We start from the raw sequence: 23189 nt of genomic DNA, 5'->3' as shown, positions 1-23189 counted from the left end.
CCAGACTCACCCAGATCACCAAAGGTCAGGAGCAGAACTTATAAGTACCTGGAACCGAGCTTAAGGAAATGCCCAAATGCCACAGCTTGGTCATAAAAGACTTAGCTCCGGGTGCTGGAAGGAAAGGAGTGGAGTGTTTATGAGTGCAGAATGGCAGACCATTCAGGATTCTAAAGGTTATCTTCCTGTTCACTGACTGTATGCAACATTGAGGAGGAAGTCAGCACAAAGTTTGGAAGAGTGCATGTTGGTTACAGCTCTGGCCACTCCAAAAGGCTAGTCCCTGGATTCCTTATAGAACCAGTGATTGCTAATCAGCACATAGAAATAGTCCTTTGTTGCAAATCTGCACATAACTCACGGCCAGTTCATTATGCACTACCTGCTAGATCCAGAGATAAGATGTCCCATAAGAGATTTCACAGAATGGGGCCAAAACGAAGGAACTTGGATAGCCAACGTTGGAAATATTGGAGAACGGAGACTTTTTATCTATTCATTTATTCACTCACTTTATTAGTTTCTAATATTTTCTGGGCACTCTGAGATTTTATCTATCCAATTCAAAAATAGTTAACTTTGTTGAATAGAAGACTCCAAATGATACATAAAATCTCATTCCACCTGGCTACGCCCATGTTTTGATTTTGAGAGCCGATTCTAAGAGGAAAACTATTGTTTTTTTAGGTGACACGGTTCAGTAAAGGGGACATTCACTCTTTTTGAGATATAATTCACATACCATACAATACACCTATTTTAAAGTGTACACTTCAGTGGTTTTTAGTATATTCAGAGTTATGCACCTATCACCACAATCAATTTAGAACATTTTCATCACTACCTCCCTCCCCATAAAAAACCCTGTAATCCATTAGCAGTCACTCCCTTTCCCCCAGCCTTAGGCAACCACTAATCTTCCTGTCTCTACAGATTTGCCTATTCTAGACATTTCATTTAAATGAAGTCATACAAGATGTGGTTTTTCGAGTCTGGCTTATTTCACTTAGCATAATGTTTTCAAGGTCTATCCATGCGGTAGCATGTACAGGTATTTCGTTTCTTTTTACTGCCAAATAAAATTCCATTATATGGATATATCACATTTTGTCTGTCCATTCACCACTTGATGGACATTTGGGTTGTTTCCACCTTTTGGCTCCTATGAATAGTGCTACTATGAACATTTGTGTACGAGCTTTGTGTGGACACATCTTTTCATTTGTTTTGGGTGTATATTTAGGAACAGAACTGAATTGCTGGGTCATGGTAACTCTATGTTTAACTTTTTGAGGAACTGCCAGACTATTTTCCAAAGTGGCTGCTCCATTTTACATTCCCACCAGCAGTGTAGGAGGAAGGATTTACTCTTAGATTCAGATGCCCCCTACTTGTTGGATGTGGAACCCTGTGCCAAGTGTACGTAATTTACAAATGCCTCCATTTGTCATCTGCAAAACAGGGATAATGATAATATCTACTTTACAGGATTATAATGAAAAATAAATGAAATGATGTATGGTAATATTCCTGGTACAAAGTAAGCTCTCTCAATAAATATTATTCGTTCCCTTCCTTCTGTCTTTAGTATTTGGTTGGCAACATTTATTCTGTAATAAAGTCAGAAAGAGATAAAATTATAACTCCCTATTAACAATTAGAGATGCAGACACATAGTTGGTGCTGAATAAATATTTGTCATGGATAATTGGAAAAGCAATAGAACTTACATAGTTTTAATACCAAAATAAATTTATCTTTTTCTACCTCCTATGGAATAATTCCTGAGACTATCAGGGGAGAAAACATAGAAACAAGTCAGCTTTTTGTTTGGTTTGGATTTTTCAGATTTTCCCCGAAAGATTTTTTGTTTCCTCAACTTTTTATTTTAAAGAGTTTCAGGGGCTGGCCCCGTGGCCGAGTGGTTAAGTTCTCGGCTTCAGTGGCCCAGGGTTTTCCCCATTCGGATCCTGGGCGCAGACACGGCATCGCTCATCAGGCCGTGCTGAGGTGGCGTGCCACATGCCACAATTAGAAGGACCTACAACTAAAAATACACAACTATGTACCAGGGGACTTTGGGGAGAAAAAGGAAAAATAAAATCTTTAAAAAAAAAAGTTTCAAATATACAGAAGAACTAAAAGAATGTTACAATTATCACTCATATACTCACCAGCTAGATTCAACAGTTGTTAAAGTTTTGAATATTTGCTTTGTCTATATGTGTCTTTTGTTAAGTTATTTGAAAGTAAGTTGCAGGCATCAACATGCTGCACCCTTAAATACTCTAGCCTGCCTCTTCTAAACACAAGCGTTTTCTCCGATATTATCAAACGCCATTACCACACCTAAGAAAATCAATTATAGTTCCCTAAATTTTTTACTGTCCGGCCAATATTCATAATTTCATAGTTCTCTCTGAAATATCTTTTACAGATAACTTTTTTTCTAACCCAGATCCAATCAACTTTCACTCATTGCCTTGGTTGTTATGTCTTATAAGCCAGCCTTGCTTTTGTGTGCAGAGTGCTGGTGACCGTTTTGAACCTCTAACATCAGCAAGGAAAATATATATATATATATTATTGCTGTTGTTTTCAGATTTAACCTCAGCTGGTGTGCCTCTATCCTACCCAGCCACTTTCTTTGTGTTGATTCTGATTAAGCCTGAGCTGGGCAGTGATACAAAATTGTGTGTTGCTTTTCAAACAGATGATATTCAACTAAATTGAGCAGATATTGATTGTCATAGACATTTGAAAGTTGCCTCCTCAATATCGATTATTCTCCTTTCTCTCTTTTTAATACTATCTTGACAGTTCTGGCCATGTAGTCTTTTGGTCATTGACCATAGATGGCTCAATCTGCTTATCCTATCTCCCATGGTGATCATGCAGGGAAGGACCGATGACCAAGTCAAGCCAATCGGGGCGAGACCCAAGACTAGGGCTTTTGACTGAAATATCAAGAGAGCAAAGTTTCTCTTTCTTGCTGGACATAAAAAACGAATCCTATAAATTCAGGGACTATAGGCAGCCATCTTGGATCCAAAAGAGAAGAGCCAATCTGAAAATTTGCCAAAGCAAGTAAAAGAACCCAAGGCATAATAAGAAACCAAGATCTGGGGGCCAGCCCAGTGGTGTAGCAGTTAAGTTCACACATTCTGCTTCAGCGGCCCAGGGTTTGCTGGTTCGGATCCCGGGTGCAGACCTATGAACCTCTCGTCAAGCCATGCTGTGGCAGCATCCCACATATAAAGTAGAGGAAGATGGGCACAGATGTTAGCTCAGGGCCAGTCTTCCTCAGCAAAAAGAGGAGGATTGGCAGCAGATGTTAGCTCAGGGATAATCTTCCTCAAAAAAAAACAAAAACAAAAACAAAAAACCCCAAGATCTGATCACAGTGTATGAGCCCTGATCTAAGCCTTATCTGAAGCCAGCATGTCCACCTCCTATTCTTTAATTATATTAACCAATAAATTGCCTTTTTTGCTTAAGTCAGTTTGGGTTACGTTTTCTGTTATTTGCAGTTAAAAGAGTCGCAAGGCATTCAATCCTTTTAATTTGCTAGTCAGTGTAATATGCTGTTATGAAGACGAGGAAGCAACTAAAAAAATGATGATAAGTATATAGAAACACAATTGTACAAATCAATAAATTATTATAAAACACAACCATTGAACCACTATCCAGACATAGAAGCTTTCTCAATACCCCAGAAATCCTGCATATACTCTTTCCCATGCACAAAGCATGTTTCACTAAGCACAAAGGTAACCATTTTTCTGACTTTAATAGAGTCACTTCCTTTTCTTTGTTTGACCACCTAAGTACGAATACCTAAATACTGTAGCTCAGTTTTGCCTGTTCTTGAATTTTATATAAATGGAATCACATGTATATATTCTTCAGTAAGTAACTTTTTCTGCTTGACATTGTGTTTGAGATTCAATTACGTTCTTGTGTGAAACTGCAGTTCATTCATTTTCATTACAGTATACAATTCTATCATATGACTATAGCATTATTTATTAATTCATTCTGCTTTTTAAAAGCATTTGGGTTCGTGAACACCCAAATTCCATTTTGAGGCTACTATGAATTATGCTGCTGTCAAGATTTTTGCACTTGTCTCCTGGTGCACACCTAAACGCATTTTTCTTGAGGAGAAATGCTGGACCACAGGGTCAGCAGGCATTCAACTTTCTTAGATAACTCCAGTCTTCCAAGATGTTTGCACCAATCTGCACTCCCAACAGCAACTTGTGAGAGTTCCTACTGCTCTGTATTCTAGCCCGCAATGGCATGTCAGTCTTTTCATTTTAGCCATTGGAGTGGGGCTAATGGAGTTGAGTACCTTTTCATATGTTTACTGGCCTTTTGGACTTCTTCTTTTGTGAATTGCTCAAGTCTCTTATGCAAGTTTTTTGCTTTTTGGTTTGTAATCCTTTGTATATTGTGAATGCAAGCCCCTTGTCAATTACATATGCTGCAAAAATCTTCTCTTGTTCTGTAGCTTCCTTTTTCATTCTTTAAATGGTGTTTTTTGATGAACATAAATTCTTAATTTAAATTTAATAATTTTTTTATGCTTAATGCTGGTTTTAAGCCTGCTTCCCCGCTGCTCCACAGTGCCATCGCTGTCCTAAATTGAGTGAGCAGATCTTAGTAGGTCTGTTTCTGAACTCACCAGTCCACCCCACCTGTTCGTTTGTCGTTGTGCCCATAACAAACCACTTCAATTAATTTTGCTAAATAGGTAGTCTTGATATGTAGTAGAGCAAGTCTTCCCACTTGGTTTTCTTTGTTTTCTTCAAGAGGATCTTGGCTGTTTGCATTTCTTTATTGATTTTGGAATGAAATTTGGAATTTTGGCTTATTGAGTTTCCCAAGATCTCATTGAGATTTTTAGTTTTCCAACATAGAGGTCTGCATATCCTTTATTACATTAACTCCTAGATGTTTTATGTTTTTGATGCTATTGTTAATGGTAATTTAAATTTTATCATAGTCTTTGAATACGTAACAGTAAATCTCAAGAGTCCCTGACCCCAAGAACTTCCAAGCTCTTGGGGTTGGGGACAGACCATAAATGGTTTTAATGCCAAGTGGAATGGATTGGTTGTGATAAAGGTAAGCAAAGGCTACCATGGAAATACAAATGGGAGGAATTAGCCCATTCTGTGGGGTCACGGGGAGGGAGGAAGGGAAAGGCGTGCTAAGTGTTGAAAAATCCATAGGAGTTAGCTCTTGAGTGGGGGAGGGGGGGAGTGAGCACACATTTCACATACACATTTCAGGATGTTGACATGGGCCACTTCTTGCTGAAGTGTCAAGTGAGGGGCCAAAGCAATAGATTCAGGTGCCAGCATGTTTATGAAGCAAATTCTCCCACGGGCATAACTTACCAAAGGAATGTGAGCAAACTAGTTCCAAGACTCGTTGACCCCTTCAGCCAGACGAGGTTACCAAATGGTGTAAAAGTGTGAGCAGAGAGAGGATTTGGGAAAGGTTTCTTTGGAGGGAGCTGTTGCTGTCCAAGCAAAGGAGGCATCACAGAGGATGCTCTCTGCTTCCACTCTAGTCTAACGGTGGTGAGATCTTCCATGGGACCGTTCACAGAGGTTGAAATGTGTTCCATGCATAGGCTGGTGCCTAATGCCCACCTGAGAGGGTGAAAGCAACCTGTGGCCACAAAAGAGAAGCGGCTGCCTTGGGATGGATGAGCACTGCTAGCGTTTGTCAAAGGAAGCAAGAGGTAGGTGTGTGTTTCCCACGGAGCAGATGTGTGCCCCATGGGAAACAGGGCTGGCCCCCAGTTTTCCACAGTCCTGTAAAATAGGCCTAAATAGAAGGGCAGAGGGACCTGGCAGTAAGAAGTTGGAGGTAAAAAACCCAATTCTTAGGGTCACATGTGATCACCTAGAACAGAGATGCATCTACCTAGGTCATTGACACCAGAATTAAGAATCTTCAGGGGCCGGCCCTGTGGCCAAGTGGTTAAGTTCACACGCTCCACTTCGGTGGCCCAGGGTTTCACTGGTTTGGATCCTTGGCGAGGACCTGGCACCACTCGTCAAGCCATGCTGGGGCAGCGTCCCACATGCCACAGCCAGAGGGACCCACAACTAAAAATATACAACTATGTTTCAGGGGGCTTTGGGGAGAAAAAGGAAAAAATTTTTTTAATTAAAAAAAAAAAAGAATCTTCTAACAATCCATGGAGGACCACCAGCTTCTTGCCACAGTTGATCACTATAAAAAGCCAGCTAGCTTCCACTAGTTGAGAGATCAGTAGTCGGTGCTGATTGTTCAGACTTTACCAATAACTAGTAACCAATGTGGAAGCAGCCCGTGCACACTGCAACCAGGACCCCCTTCTGAGTCACTGCATGAACTAGTTTCCTGGAGCAATTAGTGAATAGTGATATCGTGGGTCCTCTTCCATCAACTATATCACTTTCTGTTATATATCCATATATCCTTTTCAATAAACTGCTATTTAAAAAGAAAAAAATGTGCACTAGGCACTAGGAGAGAAAGATTCAAGTTTAGCCATCTGCCAGATCGAGAGAAGTTGAAAGCCACCAACAAGTAACAACTGCCAGGTCCCTGACCTGTCCTGCTTCAGGTGGCTTCCACCCAGGCCGGGTTTGATGCAGCAGCTGGTGCACAGGGAGAAAGTGATGGGGAAAGAGCAGAAATTGACCACAGGCCTTCACACCTGGAGAGAACTCTCACTTCCTGAACGGAGATTGAGACATTTAATTAATCTCTTGACTAGACACATTCTCATTACCAAATCAAGACCATGATTTGTGACTTAAAGTGAGTAGGACTGCCCTTTAATTAAGAAGTCTTGAAATCCGTCCAAGAGTACATTGGAGGGCAGGGAAGAATTACCCCTTCTGAATAAAAATTTTAAGGGCTAGAGGGTGACAAAATCAGATTGTGTTTTAATTACATCACAAATCTTGCTAGGTACCCCCAGAGTGTGAGGTACATGCAAGAAACAATAAGCAATACAATTGTGATTGGATCTTAGATTTACAGAGGGAATGTAGGAAGAGATGAAGTAAGCTGAGGTCTGTTCAGGAGTTGAGGAGAGACTTTCCACGTCATGCTAAGGAATTTGGACTTTAACAGGAAATGGAGCAACACTGAGGAGTTTGTGCAGGAGAGTAATATTTTTGGGCATTCACTACGTTCTAGGTTCTATATTAGGTTGTTTACATGAGTTATCACAGTTAATCCTCACAAAAACCCTGTGAAATAGATGCAATCGTTATCTCCACCCTAAAATGAGAGAACTGAGGTGTAGAGAGGTCAAGTAACTTGTCTGGTGTTAAACAGCTAGTCAAGAGCAGAGCTTAGATGCGACCCAGTGTCGGGGTTGGTTGCGTATGTCCCTCACCACACTGTACCCTGCTTCCTGTCAGACTAACCATATCGGAAGAGGTAATGAGTTTATTCAAAGAGCCACCTCTCTGTGTCTAGAACTCAAAGTCCCCTGGTCTCTCTTTGGAAATGAATACATTATTATTATCTTACCTGAAATACCTATATAAACAAAAAGGAGCAACACTTCGGGAATTTTCCCTGTGAGCACTCTTTGATGTCTCTGCCCGGTTCCACAAAATGAGAAAGTTTGCTTTGGGTCATAGACTTCAGAGCACAGTATGGAAAATTGCCTTTTCTTAAATAGGAAATAGAGGTGGTGGCTAAGAGAGGAGAGTCTGGAGTTATTCTACCTAGGTTCAAAGCCTGGTTCTGCCACTTCCTTGTTATATGACTTTGATCAAGTTAGCCAACCTCTCTGTGCCTAATTTTCCCACTTAATAGCAGTGATCTCATAGAGTTTTGTGAAGATTAGATGTGTATATATATATATATATATACCATAGAACAATGCTTTGCACAAGGAAAGCAGCATTAACTATCATTGTTGTTATTATTGTTATTATTTTGGTTTATCATGCTTCACTATTCAAAGATTAATACTAAAGATACTAACCATCAGTCAATATTTATTGAATGCATAGTAATAGTATCTGTTAGATTCTAGGTACGATATAAATGAATTAAAACACAATTTTTACAGATGCTAGTTAGATACAAATGAAACAGCATAATTCCTGGCTTCATGCCTCTCATGACCCAGTTAGATAGATGGACTATTATACTTATACTGCCTTGTTGTAAAGCTGCTTTGTGCATATTATCTCCCCTGCTTGATTATGAACTCTTTCGTGGTATGAGCCAATGTTTATTCCTCTTTGAACCCCTCACCAACTCTGCCGTCCATTTAGGATGTTGTATATCACAAGTCTTCAGTAAATGTGGTTGAGTGAACACGAAGCAACTGAGAAACAAATTTATAGGACCGCACCTTGATGCAGTGGTACAAATGGAATGAGGTCATGCTTAATCACTCTCCCTCGTTCACAGATAACTTTATCCCTGGCTCACTGAGTTCCTCTCCACCTCTGCTGCGTCCTCATTCCTGGTGACTTCAACAACCGCATAGATAATGCGTGTTTTTTCTCTTTTTCTTTTTTTTTAATTGCAGTGAAATTCACATAACATAAAATTAACCATTTTATTTATTTATTTATTTTTTTAAAGATTTTAATTTTTCCTTTTTCTCCCCAAATATTCTTACATAGTTGAATATTCTTTGTTGTGGGTCCTTCTAGTTGTGGATGTGGGACACTGCCTCAGCGTGGCTTGATGAGCAGTGCCATGTCCGCGCCCAGGATTCAAATCGTCGAAACACTGGGCCGCCTACAGCGGAGCACGCGAACTTAACCACTCGGCCACAGGGCCAGCCCCCAAAATTAACCATTTTAAAGTGAACGATGCAGTGGCACTTATATTCACAATGTTATGCAACCACCACCTCTACTGAGTTTCAAAACATTTTCAGCACCCCAAAAGGAAACTCCGTACCCATGAAGTAGTTGCTCCCCAATCTCCTAGTTTGACGCTCTCACTTAAATGATCTTTTCCTCCATCCCACCTACACCCATAGTTACCTCTCAAGTTGTCATTAAACATCAACTTTCAAAACCTCAATTTTGAGCATCTTTCTCTCTGATCACTCCTGCAAACATTCTGGTTCTTTTTTTTAAAAAAATATTTTATTTTTTCCTTTTTCTCCCCAAAGCCCCCCAGTACATAGTTGTATATTCTTAGTTGTGGGTCCTTCTAGTTGTGGCATGTGGGACACTGCCTCAGCGTGGCTTGATGAGCAGTGCCATGTCCGCGCCCAGGATTCAAATCGTAGAAACACTGAGCCGCCTGCAGCGGAGTGCGCAAACTTAACCACTCGGCCAAGGGGCCGGCCCCTGGTTCTTTTTTTTATAAAGCCTACACTCACATGGTCTTCTCAGCATTAAGCTTCCGTCCACTGACCCTACCAATTCTTTACATACCCCTCTTATGTCCTCACATCTCTCTTTACCCACCATACATTCTATAGTCTACCATTTAAATTTCTAACACAAACATTCTTAACTCCTCCCTCCCTCCCCCGCCATCTGCTCTACACCTCCACTTGAGCAGCTGATATTATTGGATAAACCCCACAACCAGCCACAAATCTCCAAGCTTAGGCCTCAGCCCTGCTCCACAAACCCACCGTATTGCCCTAATAAGTTTGTTCTGTACTCTTCAGAGTGGCTCACTCTGCTTTCTTCTCCAACCTCCAATACCACTCTCTCTCTCTCTTTCTCTCTCTCTCTCTTTCTCTTGTCTACTCTCTTTCAGGCGAGTAGCTAGCTGAGAAAATAGAAATGATTGATCAAATCCCTCATCTTTCCACTGTGAACCTATCAGCCTCTGTAGCGATCTTCTGAGCCTTCCTTCTTGTATAATGGGAGACGGTTCCCCGTTCCTATCAAAGATTTGGTCCTCCACTAGGAATCTGAATCTCAGGCTCTCTTGCTTTCTCAAGAACTTATAACCTGCAGCAATTCCCTTTCTCCCCAGTACCATCAACTTCTTTTCCTACTGGATAATTGCCACTAGCGTACAAACGTACTTAGGATGGCAATCTTTAAAAACATCCCTCCATGCCCAGCAACCATCACCCCCACTTTACCGTGAAAATGTTCTGAAAAGTTGTCTATAGCCCCTGTCTCAACTTCCTCACTCTCCATTCTCCCCTCAACCCACTACAGTCAGAATTCCACCACAAACACTTCACTGAAGCTGGTCCTAGCAAGGTCACCAAAGACTTGCTCATTGTCAAATCCAGTGACCCCTTGTCAGTCCTCATCTTCTTGGCAGCATTCCAAAGGGTCTATCATCTACCCCTGTCTAAAACACTTTCTTTTCTCGTTTCTGCGTTACATTGCTAGGGCTACTGTAACAAATGACCACAGTTGGGTAGCTTAAAACAACAGAAATGTATTCCCTCATGGTTCTGGAGGCTAGGCACCCGAAATCAAGATATTGGCAGGGCCATGCTCCCTCTGAAGGCTCTAGGAAAGATTTTTTCCTTGCCTCTTCCTACAATTGCCTTCTCCCTAGTCCTTTTCCTTTCATTTTTGCTGTCTATAGCCCAAAGCTCAATGAGGTTTTTGCAGCTTAAATCAGACCATGACACTGCAAGTTTCAAAGCCTCCCAAGAGCCCCCTTACATTTGGAATAAAATGCGCACTCCTGTTCTTAGCCTGCAGGCCCCTGCTTGGTCAGGCACTGCTGCCCTCTCTGCCCTCGCTCCTACCACTCTCTTTCTTGTTCTTGCAGCTCCAGTGATGACCTCACCCCTGCTTTTCCAAGACAAACCAAACCTTGTGCCTGCACCAGGTTCTTTGTACCTGTTCATCCTCATGTGAGAAATGGTATCAGAAATTCTCCACTCTCACATCTTCTTCTCATTATTCAGGTCCCAGCTCAACCATGACCTCCTCAAAGGGTGCTTTCCTGAACCCTTATTTAAAGTTGTCCCCCAGTTACTTTCTATCATACTGCCCTATGTTTGTGTGTGTTTTTTTCAATTTGTGAGAAAGATTGGCCCTGAGCTAACATCTGTTGCCAATCTTCCTCTATTTTTTTTTATGTGGGATGCTGCCACAGGGTGGCTTGACGAGCGATACTAAGTCCGCTCCCAGGGTCCAAACCTGTGAACCTGGGCTGCCAGAACAGAGTGCGTGAACTTAACCACTATGCCACCAGGCATATGTGTTTGTGTTTTATTAGTATTTACCACTATTTGGAAATATCTTATTTGTGTGTTTGTTTATTTAAACAGAGACCTTCTCTGTCTTATTTACATTTATATCCTCAGTGCCTATAATGGGTGTCTAATAATGGTAATTATCCAGTATATATATTTTTAATGAATGAATGAATAAAACTGAGTGAATAGACAAGTGAGGTCAATCATAGATGGTTGTTTGGAGGTCAGTTTTAAGGCATAGTTTGAAAGTAGGGAAGATGATTAATTATTAGAAAGAAGAAAGGACATTTTTACCAAAGAAAATGAGATATTCAAGGAAATGATCCAGTCTTGAACAAGTGACAGACAGATGCTGGTAACTATACTAATTCAAGTGATACAGAAAGTCGGTCAGGGCCAGCCCAGTGGTGCAGTGGTTAAGTGCGCACGCACGTTCTGCTTCAGCGGCCTAGGGTTCCTCAGTTTGGATCCTGGGTACGGACATGGCATCGCTTGGCAGGCCATGTTGTGGTAGGCATCCCACATATAAAGTAGAGGAAGATGGGCATGGATGTTAGCTCAGGGCCACTCTTCCTTAGCAAAAAAGAGGAGGATTGGCAGCAGTTAGCTCAGGGCTAATCTTCCTCAAAAAAAAAAAAAAGAAAGAAAGAAAGTTGGTCAATACAGGACTAAAATTAGCTTATCAGAGCAGGGAGTCATCATTTGGTTAAATGTATTGAATGTCAACCTAAGGGGTTTAAATTAATTTACGCCTTCAACAAATATTTAGACTTTCTACTGAGTGCTAGGTACTATTCTAGGTACTTTTTATACAATAATGAACAAGAGATATAATTTCTGCCCTCAGGTGTTTATAATCTAGTGGAAGATTAATATCAAATAATATTCCATAAATATCAATACAAATTGCCAAAGTGGGCACTGGGTTAATATTTTGGGCATATTAATCAATGTGGGTTTTTTTTTTTTTTTTAGATTTTTTTTTACTTTTTCCTTTTTCTCCCCAAAGCCCCTCCGGTACATAGTTGTATATTCTTCGTTGTGGGTCCTTCTAGTTGTGGTATGTGGGACGCTGCCTCAGTGTGGTTTGATGAGCTGTGCCATGTCCGCGCCCAGGACTCGAACCAACGAAACACTGGGCCCCCTGCAGCGGAGCACGCGAACTCAACCACTCGACCACGGGGCCAGCCCCAATCAATGTGGGTTTTGTCACCAGTATTTCCCATTCCCCTTTGGCCCTTATGTATTTATTCCTTTCAGTATTCTGTATGTAATGACTCAGAAAAGGTATGACACAGCAGAATCCAATGTATAACTAACGGGAATTTTGTCCCAGCTCTTGAGTTTCAAAATCCTGGTTTTCTGAAGGCAAAGATTATAACTTCTGGCATGAATAGTGATTTGGGAAAATACTTGATGAGTCAGAGCAAGGCTTCCTGGCCCAGAGGCGAGCAATATTTCCACAGGTTGAAGGAGAGAAGAGTCAGAAGCGAAGTGATCAGAGTATAGGTGCTGCTAGGTCTCTGGGAAAGGGAGCCCCCATCCCATCTCATTGCCCAGGGCGTCCTCCAGTGGATGACAGAAGACCAAGATAGGCTTGTGGTGCACGAGAGCACAGGAGAACAGTGCTCCCCTTCTCCAGTATGGCCCAGCAGGTTGACCAACCTCAGACTAGAAACGGCATTATGATAGGTCTAGGCACTTGGCCTTTGAAGCCTCACAGAGTTGCCTGTGCTTCTTTTTGGTATAGAAAAGCAAAGTGATCCCAGGGCAGAGAGGAGTAATACTCCAAAGAAGCATAGTATTGTTTTACTGACAGCAAATCTGTTGTTTTCCAACAACAACCAATTCTTTAATTCTCTGATACCAACAAGGTGTCCAACAATATAATTCTGATGCTAACTACGCAGAGGTAGTACAGATCCACAAATTAAGGGCTCAGACCCACAAAAAAGCCGCCATTTCACATGCCAGCCACAAATGGAGTTCCCAAGCTACCTGCACCTGCCCAGTTGACTACAAATGTGGGAGTTCCCACAACCTCACCCCTAGCTTTGATAACTCACTAGAATGACTCAAAGAACTCAGGAAAGCGCTATACTTACCATTACAGTTTTATTATAAAGGATACAACTGAGAAACAGCCAAATGGAAGAGATGCACAGGACAAGGAAGGGAGGGGGAGTCCACAGAACTCCTCTGCCCTCTCCAAGTACACGCCCTCCCAGTACAGTAATGTGTTCACCAACCTGGAAGGCCCCCAAACCTGGTTATTCTAGAGATTTTATTGAAGTCTCATTACGTAGACATGAATGATTAAGTCATTGTCCTCTGGTGATTGAATTCAATCTCTAGTCTCTCTTCCTTCCCCAAGGTCGGGGGATAGGACAAAAGTTCTAACCTTCTAATCATGTGGTTGGTTCCTCTGGTGACCAGCCCCCATCCTGAAGCTAGCTAAAGGCCAAGAATCACCTCATTAGCATAAATTCAGGTATGGTGGAAAGGGGCTTGTTAGGAATAACAAAAGACCTCTATCAGGAAATTCCTGGGGTATCAGGAGCTCTGTGCCAGGAACAAGGAACAAAGACCAAATATATACATTTTTTACTATATCACACATACGGTGTGTAGGGGAGGAAGACATTTCCTCTTCCCAAATGGGGGGTTCGTCTGGCCAGAGAATGAATTAAATTCACATGAGACAGAATAGCAAGAGAAAATTAAACAAAGCTTTATGAGGAACCATGACCCGGGGCCTTTCTTCCCGAAGGAAGAAAGGACACCCAAGAAGTGGGGTGCACATAGTGGTTATATACCCCCAAACAGGGTGTTTCACATGCGATTGAAATGTCCCTCCCACAATAGTCACAAGATTGCCCTGTCGGCACAGTGTTTGATGGACACAGCAGGTAGTGGTCGGCTATCTCGGTGGGCGTAGCAGGAGGCAAGTCGATTGTCTGGAGCTGGGCGGTCACAGGTGAGCGCAGCAATCAGTTCCTAGCCTAAGGAAAGATGCTTAATCCTTAAAGAAATGCCAACGTTGGGAGGGGGAGGGAAGTCAGTTACAGGAGGTTACCAGACTAGCACAATAAAATGCAGATTTTAAGTCCTTGCCTTTGGTATTGATTAAGAGTTTTTAGAGAGAAGGTCATCCCCTTTCTTCTTCCTGGTACAGAGAGGGAGGCACCTTTACAGATAGAGATTTACCTTACAAATGTAAAGGTGTCCTAAGGAAGGGCAAGTTCCATTCCTCAGAGCCTCCTTCCCTGTCCCAGTTTATCAAAAGCAATCAGCCTCAAATAATCCTGATGCCAAAGAGACATATCTTGGGGTGGCCAATTTCAGGTCCCCACAGGTGTCAGAAGGCCCCAGAGAATTTTCCACAGTTCAGCATGGTGCAAGAGCTGCAGAATGGATTGTCCCACCCCTAAGGGGTATGTGGAAGGAACAAGGAAGAGCAGCGCCTGGAAGGCCCATAAATGGAAGCCAGGAGGTGACAGCAGAGGCCACTGTAGGCTGTTACTGGGAAATTGAGGGGTCAAGGGACTTTACAGCAGAGATCAGCTTTGATGGATGACAATCAAGAACCACATTCTCCCTCTCCTAATGTCGTGGCACTCAGTGAGCTCCCTGGAAACTAGATGAAACTCCAGGAGGAAAAGGAGGGGAGAATACTGACTCCAATATTGTTTTCAATTCCTCGTTGAAAGGAGGCTTAAATTATTAATTAAGGTGAGTTATTTAAAAAAAAAGTTAGAGTTTTTGTAGACCTGAGTTTCTTCAACACAAATAATCCATAACCAACCTATAAATAAAAATTGGGGTGAATTTATTATGAGCCAGAGTGAGGATTATAACCCAGGAAGGCCTTAGAAGACGTTCCAGAGAAGCATGGGTTTCAGTGCAGTCTTATATCTTTTTAGAACAAAGAACATACACTAAACACACCCAGGATACATTTTCATCAAAATTTCAAAGTGGTACTCAGTTGCAAATTAGCAGGTCAACATTATCTTGATGTTCAACTAATCCAGGCATTACCAATAAGGCGCAGGAGGGGAAGTATGCATTCTTATCTTAAGAGAGTGCATTCTTTACTTTGGATGTTTAATCAGATGTACAATGTATGCTTGATAGGCCATAAGTCAGGCTTTTTAGTTCAAGCTGAATCAGTTTTGAACTCGAACCCTGTATTCGTCAATATGTGAAAATCTCTTGTCAGTTTGTAGATTGAGATCCATCTCCGTACAAAACTACAAGAGATATGTGGAATGCTATTGGATGCTTTTTAAATATCAGTAGGGGCTGAACCCAACCAGCTAGGAAGAATACAATAATTTAAAAATAATTCAATTTAGAGGATAATTTAAGAGATTAAATGAATCCAGTCATGAAGTGAAACAATCCGGGTGAGAGGTTACAGACTCAAATTTGACTAAAATTAGGGAAATGGATATGAGACCCTTTCTGGTGGTGGAATCCCTGCTATAGTGAACATGAATAGGCCTCAGTGTGATGGGAGAACACACAGTCCTGAGTCTCAGCCAAATCCTAGGTCAGTTTGTATCCTCAGTGCCCTCCTCCCTGAAAGATAACCCTAAATTGTTTGGTATGGTGTAATCTGCGTTATCTGTCCATTTTAATTCCAGGAAGACTTAGAATTGAGAATAAAGATAATGGAGTAAAGGAGGAAGAGGAGGATCAAGGCTGCCCCAGGGAGAGAAGCCCAAGGCCTTCTGGCCTACCTGCCATCTATACCAGCCTCCAGGAAGTATAGGACGTCCTGACCTGATTCATATCTAAAGTTGTACAACCACACGATAACCAGGCCCCACCTGCCCTGGCACCATTTTAAGGACTTTTTTACATGATCTTTCCTTTGTTTTGTAAGAAAATAACTCACATATCTGTGCCTTATAAATTTAACCCTACTGCTAACCCATTGCAGCTCTTCACTGCCCACGGGTCCTGTCCCCATGCTGCAGCCCTCCACTGCCCACGGGTCCTGTCCCCATGCTATTCTCTGAATAAAAGAGCACTACTACCAGAACTTGAGAGTCCACAAAATCTTTCTTTCTACTCCTCACCTCCCTGAGCCCACATCAATGATAACTGATTAATTTGAACTTACTGTAGTAATCGTAGTAAGCAGAGGAATAAGAGGGTATGCTTGCTGTTTACAATGCTTGTAATATTTCGGAAAGTTTAGCATATTAGCAAATCAAACCAAATTGCCTTGTGATTTCAATTTATATTATGTAATTGAATAATTGATTAGACTTATGAGTTTAAGTTCAATTAATAGGAAGATTTTACTAAATGTGAAGACAGTATTGGAATATTTAAGAAAACCTAGTATTCACCATATATAGATGTTTAATAAATTACAGTTACATTATTTTTGCTAGATAATTGAAGGACTTAAAATAAAAACAATTACATTACATTTATAAGTATAATTTAAAATGTTTAAGAAACTAAAATTAAGTTTGTAAATAGGCTCACACATTAATTAAAGTCCACCTTAAACATATTTGTTAAAAGTCTTGTCTATCTATAAATAGAACAATGTGATTTTAACTTTGAGTTTAGAAGCTTAAGGATGAATAGATTTTTAATCTTATGACTGAAAATTTATAAACAGAAACCTCATTAAATTGGAGTCGGGAGGCCAAAAAGGGGAGCTCTCATCGCTACATCAATAGCAGAGCCCAACGGGAAGAAAGACTTCCTTTTCTTGACCAGCAAGAACCTCAGCCAATGAGAAACTGTCACAACTCAGCCAATGGAAAGCCCCTACCCCTCAACCTCTTTGTTTACAATTGCCCTCCCAACTTCCTCTTCCCCTGTATGAAAGAGTTTCTCCTCCCTTGCTGCTAGGGGACTTGCACGTGGCTTGCCATGGTTGCAGACCCCAAATTGCAATTCTTTGCTGATCCTGAATAAACCCATTTTTGCTAGAGAAATAACTGGCCATCTGTTTGTTTGAGGTCGACATTTGGCTCCAGCAAAGACACCCAACGACTCTGAGACTGGTGAGCAAACAGGTGTGGTACCCACAACACAGTCCGCTGCTCTCGCTGCTTTTCTCATCACCCTAGAGTGTGAGGGGAAGTCTTTCTCCTGGATCTGAGCTTCTGCCCTTTTTGTGTTTTGGGGCTCTTCAGGCTTTTTATTTAAGATCTATTTTAAGGCTTTGTCCTTTTCTGGTTAGGTCTTGTTTGTCTGTGAGTAGTCTTTCAATTGGGCCTGACTCTTTGAATCGGGCTATTTCTTTGAACTGAGCTAGCCTTCAGTTCCATACTGGGGACTGGTTAGCCTCTGGTCCAACTTTCAGACTATTCATTGGAACTGTGCCATCCAGCCTTACCCTGACTCCCTAGGGAGCAGGCTGTCCCTTGGAATTGCATTGATCACCCTTCGGTTTGATTCCTTTGGGAACTGGGCTGTTCTCTGGAACTGCGTTGATTCAATCTTCGGTCTACCTTAATGAAGTTGGACTATTCTATTGGAACTGGCTGGCACTAAGCTTGCAGGCTGTTTGAGCTGTTCAAGCTGTTTGAGTTGCAAGCTAAAGCTGTTGGAGCTGTTTAGGCTGTTTAAAATTATCCCTTTGCTCTAGAGAAAACCCTCTAAGAAATGGGATCTCAGTTATCTAAATATTTTAAGGGCACCCCCTCTGCAGGGACCCCTGCTGGTTTTATGTTTAAAAATCACGGTCCTCCCTCATGCATATTTCTAACTAAATGGACGGTTTCAACCAAAAGTAATTTAGAATATCAATGGCCATGATGGGGAACTTTTGAATTACCCAAACTATTCTTTTTTTTTCTAAGATTGGCATCTGAGCTAACATCTGTTGCCAATCTTCTTTTTTTTTTTCCTTCTTCTTCTCCCCAAAGGCCCCCAGTACATAGTCATATATTCTAGTTGTAGATACTTCTAGTTGTGGCATGTGGGACGCTGCCTCAGCATGGCCTGACAAGCAGTGCCATGCCCGCTCCCAGGATCCAAGGATCCAAACTGGTGAAACCCGGGGCTGCCAAAGTGGAGCTTGTGAACTTAACCACTTGGCCACTGGGCCAGCCCCACCCCAAACTATTCTGAGAACCAAATTGGACAACTATATCTCTGTTTCCCAAACTGAAGGGCACGCCTAGTTTGATGGGTGTTTTGAGTCTTCCAAACATTATCAGGAGTCTAAAATGCTTCTTTTTTTTTTTTTAAAGATTGGCACCTGGGCTAACAACTGTTGCCAATCTTTTTTTTTTCTGCTTTATTTCCCAAACCCCGCCGGTACATAGTTGTATATCTTAGTTGCAGGTCCTTCTAGTTGTGGGATGTGGGACGCGGCCTCAACGTGGCCTGACGAGCAGTGCCATGTCCACGCCCAGGATGTGAACCCTGGGCCACTGCAGCAGAGTGCGCAAACTTAACTACTTGGCCATGGAGCCAGCCCCTAAAATGCTTCTTTGCAAAGTAAAATTTTAAGATTAACTGAGGCAAACAAACAATTAAAGAAAGATAACATGGCTTCTGAAGCCTCAAGCTCCTCTTCTCCGGCGCCATCTTGTACCTCTCCTCCTGCTTCCGTGTCTCAGGCTCCACCTCTGGAGCCACCTCCTTCCCTTCTATACCACCTACACCTCCTCTGTACTCTCAGTTCCCCCATACTAACACTCTCGTCAAACTTTCCTTTTCCCCAGAACCTCTCCCTACTCCCTCTTTAGAAGAACCTGTCCCTTTAAAATTAAGCCTTCTGAGGATCCAAAGACTAAACTTGTAATTTTTTATATTCCTTGGACTAACACTGAGCTGCAAGCCGTAATCAAAGATTTTCCCAAAGTAACTGAAGATCCTCACAGATTTGCTGAGGAATTTAATATAGTCATTCAAATTTATCAAACTTGTTTCTCTGACTATATCAGCTAGTTCATATGCTTGTCAGTGAAGGCCAGGCCCAGCGTTGGATGAAACTCGCTGGTTGGGAAAATCCTGAAAGGTCTCTAGATTTACAACCAGGAGACCAACCTGCTGACCTGTTGTATGATCAGGCTTGGGCAACTGCTAGATGACTTCATTGGGCAACTCCTAGGGCTGTCCCAAAGGCTTTTTTCTTTTCTTTTTTTTTTTTGAGGAAGACGGGCCCTGAGCTAACTTCTGTCGCCAATCTTCCTCCTTTTGCTTGAGGAAGAGTGTGCCTGAGCTAACATCTATGGCAATCTTCTTCTGTTTTGTATGTGGGACTGCTGCAGGAGATCATAGCGGCATTCTTGCTAAGCTTTAAGCCTAGGAAAAACAAATTCCAAATGGGTAACTGGGAGATTTGTGAACTGACACCAGATTGCTTGCGCCTTGGATTCAAAGGCCGGAAGGGAATATCTCATGGAGCATGAAGACAAGGGGCTTAGGAACACCGGGCCCTTGCAGGGACAGAACACCGTCTGCATACCTTGCTGATTGTCCTTAAGATACTCCCCAAGGGAATGACCTGGGATGGGCTGGTGTGATTTGGGGAGATGAAGAATAGAACCTTTGGGCTTTGGCTTGCGTGTCCCTGCAGGCATGAGTTCCGGCTATTGTACTTGCTTGAGATTCTTCACCTGCAAATAAATATGTGGCGATCCGAGGGACATCACCTCAGTCCTTGAGGCTGATGGTCCCCCGTCCCATTGAATAATATAGATTGTGTTCTGTTTATTAATTCCGTCCGCCCCTTCAGCTGGCTGCCTAGCTGGTCTCGGCAGCATGGGACGCCTGCCACGGCATGGCTTGATGAGCGGTGCATAGCTCCCCACCTGGGATCTGAACTGGTGAACTCTAGGCCACTGAAGTGGAACATACAGACTTAACCACTATGCCACCAGGCTGGCCCCCAGATTGTTTTTAAAGAAAATTCTGGTCTTCCTTCAGATGTTGATTGTACCTGGTAGCTTTTAACTCTGTTTATTAATGAGCTGAACTGAGACCTTTCCCTTTTAGTAAAAGGTCCAGGATGGAATGGGAAACTATGTCCACTCCAGATTTGGTTAATATGGCAAACCAGCTCTCTTGTACTCTAGATGAGTCACCCCCCAAAAAAGACCACTAAAATTCTTAGTCTTCAACTCCAGCAAATGAAGGCCCTTAAGCAAACAAAATTCTCCTAGTTTCTGGTGTTACTGCAGAAAGCCAGGACATTGGAAAAGAGATTGTTACAAATTTAAGTGCTTCAAGTGCCTTCAGCCCTCTAACCAGCCTTTCCAATGTCCTCCAAATTCTCAATGATGGGGCTCCGAGGAACTCTGGGGGCTCTTCCCAATCTCCCCTCTTAATTGGCTTGGAGAAACATTTCTCCAGATTGGAGATGAATCTCTTTCTGTCCTAAGTGACACTGGAGCCACACTCTCGATGCTCAATCCCACCACCATAAAGCAGCCTCTCCCTCGGAGTACGAAAATAGTTCAAAATAGTGGGGATTTCTAATAAACCTCAAAAAGTTCCTATCTCTGCACTATTCCCTGTTGTTTAGGCCCTTTGAGAGACACACACCCTTTTCTCCTTAGTTCCTCCACCCCCATCCATCTATTTGGCCGAGACTTCTTGGAAAAGTATTGTGCTGGAATTTCTTTCTCCTGACAGGGGGAAATAATTCTAAATTTGACAGTAGCCATCAAAGTGGCCAACCAGGTGAATTAAGTGACTCTTTGACATCTTTTATTTGCTCCATCTTTGACGACGCTAGAGCTGATTCTGTAAACACTTATCATTTGTCCTTATTGGATCAGCTACGACCCTCCTTATGGGCAAAATCTCCAGCTGATATTGGTAAAATTCACAGCACACCTCCCATCAAGATTCAAATAGATACCTCGAAACCTCTCCTCAGAATTAATCAATACCTTGTAAGTAAAGAAGCCCTTCAAGGTATAAAGGTATAAAAATAAGAGATTACAAGACTAGTCCCTGTAATACTCCCGTTTTACCTGTGAGAAAACCCAAGGACCAAGGAGAAAACCCAAGGACCAAGCGTGAAGGTTTTTTCAGGACCTCTGAGCAATAAACAACATCGTCATCCCTTGATGCCCTGTTGTTCCTAACATTTATACGCTACTAACATCCATTCCCACTGGAAGTGAATTCTTTACTGTAATTGATTTATGTAGTGCATTCTTTTGCATCCCAGTGGATGAAATTAGTCAATACATTTTTGCCTTCACTTGGGAAGGAAAACAATTCACCTGGACAGTCATGCCTCAGGGTTTTACTGAGAGCCCTTCTTATTTTTCACAAATCCTGAAGGCTGATCTGGACGATGTAAAATTCCCTAGGGGTTCTACTTTGTTGCAACATGTGGAGGATTTGTTTTCTCACTCTCCTTCCTGTAGCTCCCCACAGGAAGACAGCATCCACTTGCTAAAGCTTTTAGCCTTAAAGGGACGTAAGTTCGCCAAGGAGAAATTGCAGTTTGCCCAGGCCTCCTGAATTCTCATCACACTCAACATTTTTCAGTCAGCTGCCTTAATTCTATAGAATCCTTTTGCTAACCGCTCTTCAAATAATTGTTTTATGTTGTAATAAGCTTAACTCTGCTACTCTTCTCCCGTTCATTACCCACAAAGTCCCTCACAACTGCTTAATGCTGACGGATCCCCTTCTGGCTCCACATGATGATGTGCAGGAAACTCCTGTGGGTAACGCTGACTTCTCATGGTTAACTGATGGTTGTTATTTAAAAGGTGACAATGGCAAATACTGTGCTGGGTATGCTATTGCAACTCCTTTTGATACTGTTTAAGCAGCACCTTCACCTATGGCTACTTCAGCCCAACAGGCTGAATTACATGCTCTTACATGGGCTTGTACTTTTGCCAAGGGCAAAACTGCCACTATTTGTACTGATAGTGGATACATTTTCGAAGTAGCTCATGATTTTGGAATGTTGTGAATGCAACGTGGATTCCTTACTTCTGGCAGAAATACAACTAAAAATGGCCCCTATGTTCGGGAATTATTGGATGCTATACTTTTATCTGCTGCTTTTGCTATTATTAAGATCCCAGGGTGGGGGCTGGCCCTGTGGCTGAGTAGTTAAGTTTGCGTGCTCCGCTTCGGTGGCCCAGGGTTTCACTGGTTCGAATCCTGGGCACGGGCATGGCACCGCTCATCAAGCCATGCAGAGGCAGCATCCCACATGCCACAACTAGAAGAACCCACAACTAAAAATACACAAATTGTACTGGGCGGCTTTGGGGAGAAAAAGGAGAAATGAAATCTTTAAAAGAAAAAAGATCCCAGGGCATTCTGAACTTCACTCTCTGGAAGCTAAAGGAAATCACCTTGCTGATATTTCTGCAAGGAATGCAGCCCTTAAAGAAACCAGCAACAATCAAACCTCTGTCATGGTCCTAATGGATATTTCCCCAAATGATAACTTAGAAAAACTAGCTAGAGAAGCCCAACAATTGGCCTCAGAAAAGGAAAAACAAGATTAGAAGTTCAACAATTGTTGGTTTGATAAAAAGAGGAAGCTCTGGTTTGGACCAAATAACAACCCATTCCTCCTGGAGACTCTAAAATTCCCACTCCTAACTGCTGTACGTGCATTAAACCGTTGATCTACTGACAAGATGAAAACATTCATGAATCTATACTGGTGGGAAAAGATTAACAAGATCACAAAAAGTGCCTACCTCACTTCTCTCACTGGTCCAAAATACAACCCAAGGAAACCTGTCTGTACTGTGCCCAGACATTTTAAACTGCCTAATGGACCATTCCAGGTTTAGCAAATGGATTTCATACAACTCCCATCTTATGGATATAAATATGTTTTAGCCATGGTTTGTGTGCTGGTCTGAAGCCTTCCCCTGCAGACAGGCTACTACCTCTTCTGTGGTTAAAATCCTTTTAGAAAGGATTGTCCCTACCTGGGGAACTCCTCTTAAGCTTTGCAGTGATTGAGGAACCCATTTTACTGGTCAGGTACTTCAATAAGTCCATGCTGTTTGGTTTTACAACAATT

General features: G+C 42.1%; 1 long non-coding RNA gene across 1 annotated transcript; it reads left to right on the top strand.

Moving 5' to 3' along the window:
- Positions 1-5491: 5491 nt before the first annotated feature.
- Positions 5492-17151, top strand: LOC139075257 (uncharacterized). The gene is made up of 3 exons (XR_011525460.1): positions 5492-5758; positions 10753-10847; positions 15835-17151. It is a non-coding gene; the product is annotated as an uncharacterized lncRNA (long non-coding RNA).
- Positions 17152-23189: the final 6038 nt, after the last annotated feature.

This window comes from Equus przewalskii, chromosome 13 (assembly GCF_037783145.1).
Source record: "Equus przewalskii isolate Varuska chromosome 13, EquPr2, whole genome shotgun sequence".
In the NCBI taxonomy this organism is placed as follows: Eukaryota; Metazoa; Chordata; class Mammalia; order Perissodactyla; family Equidae; genus Equus; species Equus przewalskii.
This window is presented reverse-complemented; position numbering and strand designations above follow the sequence as displayed.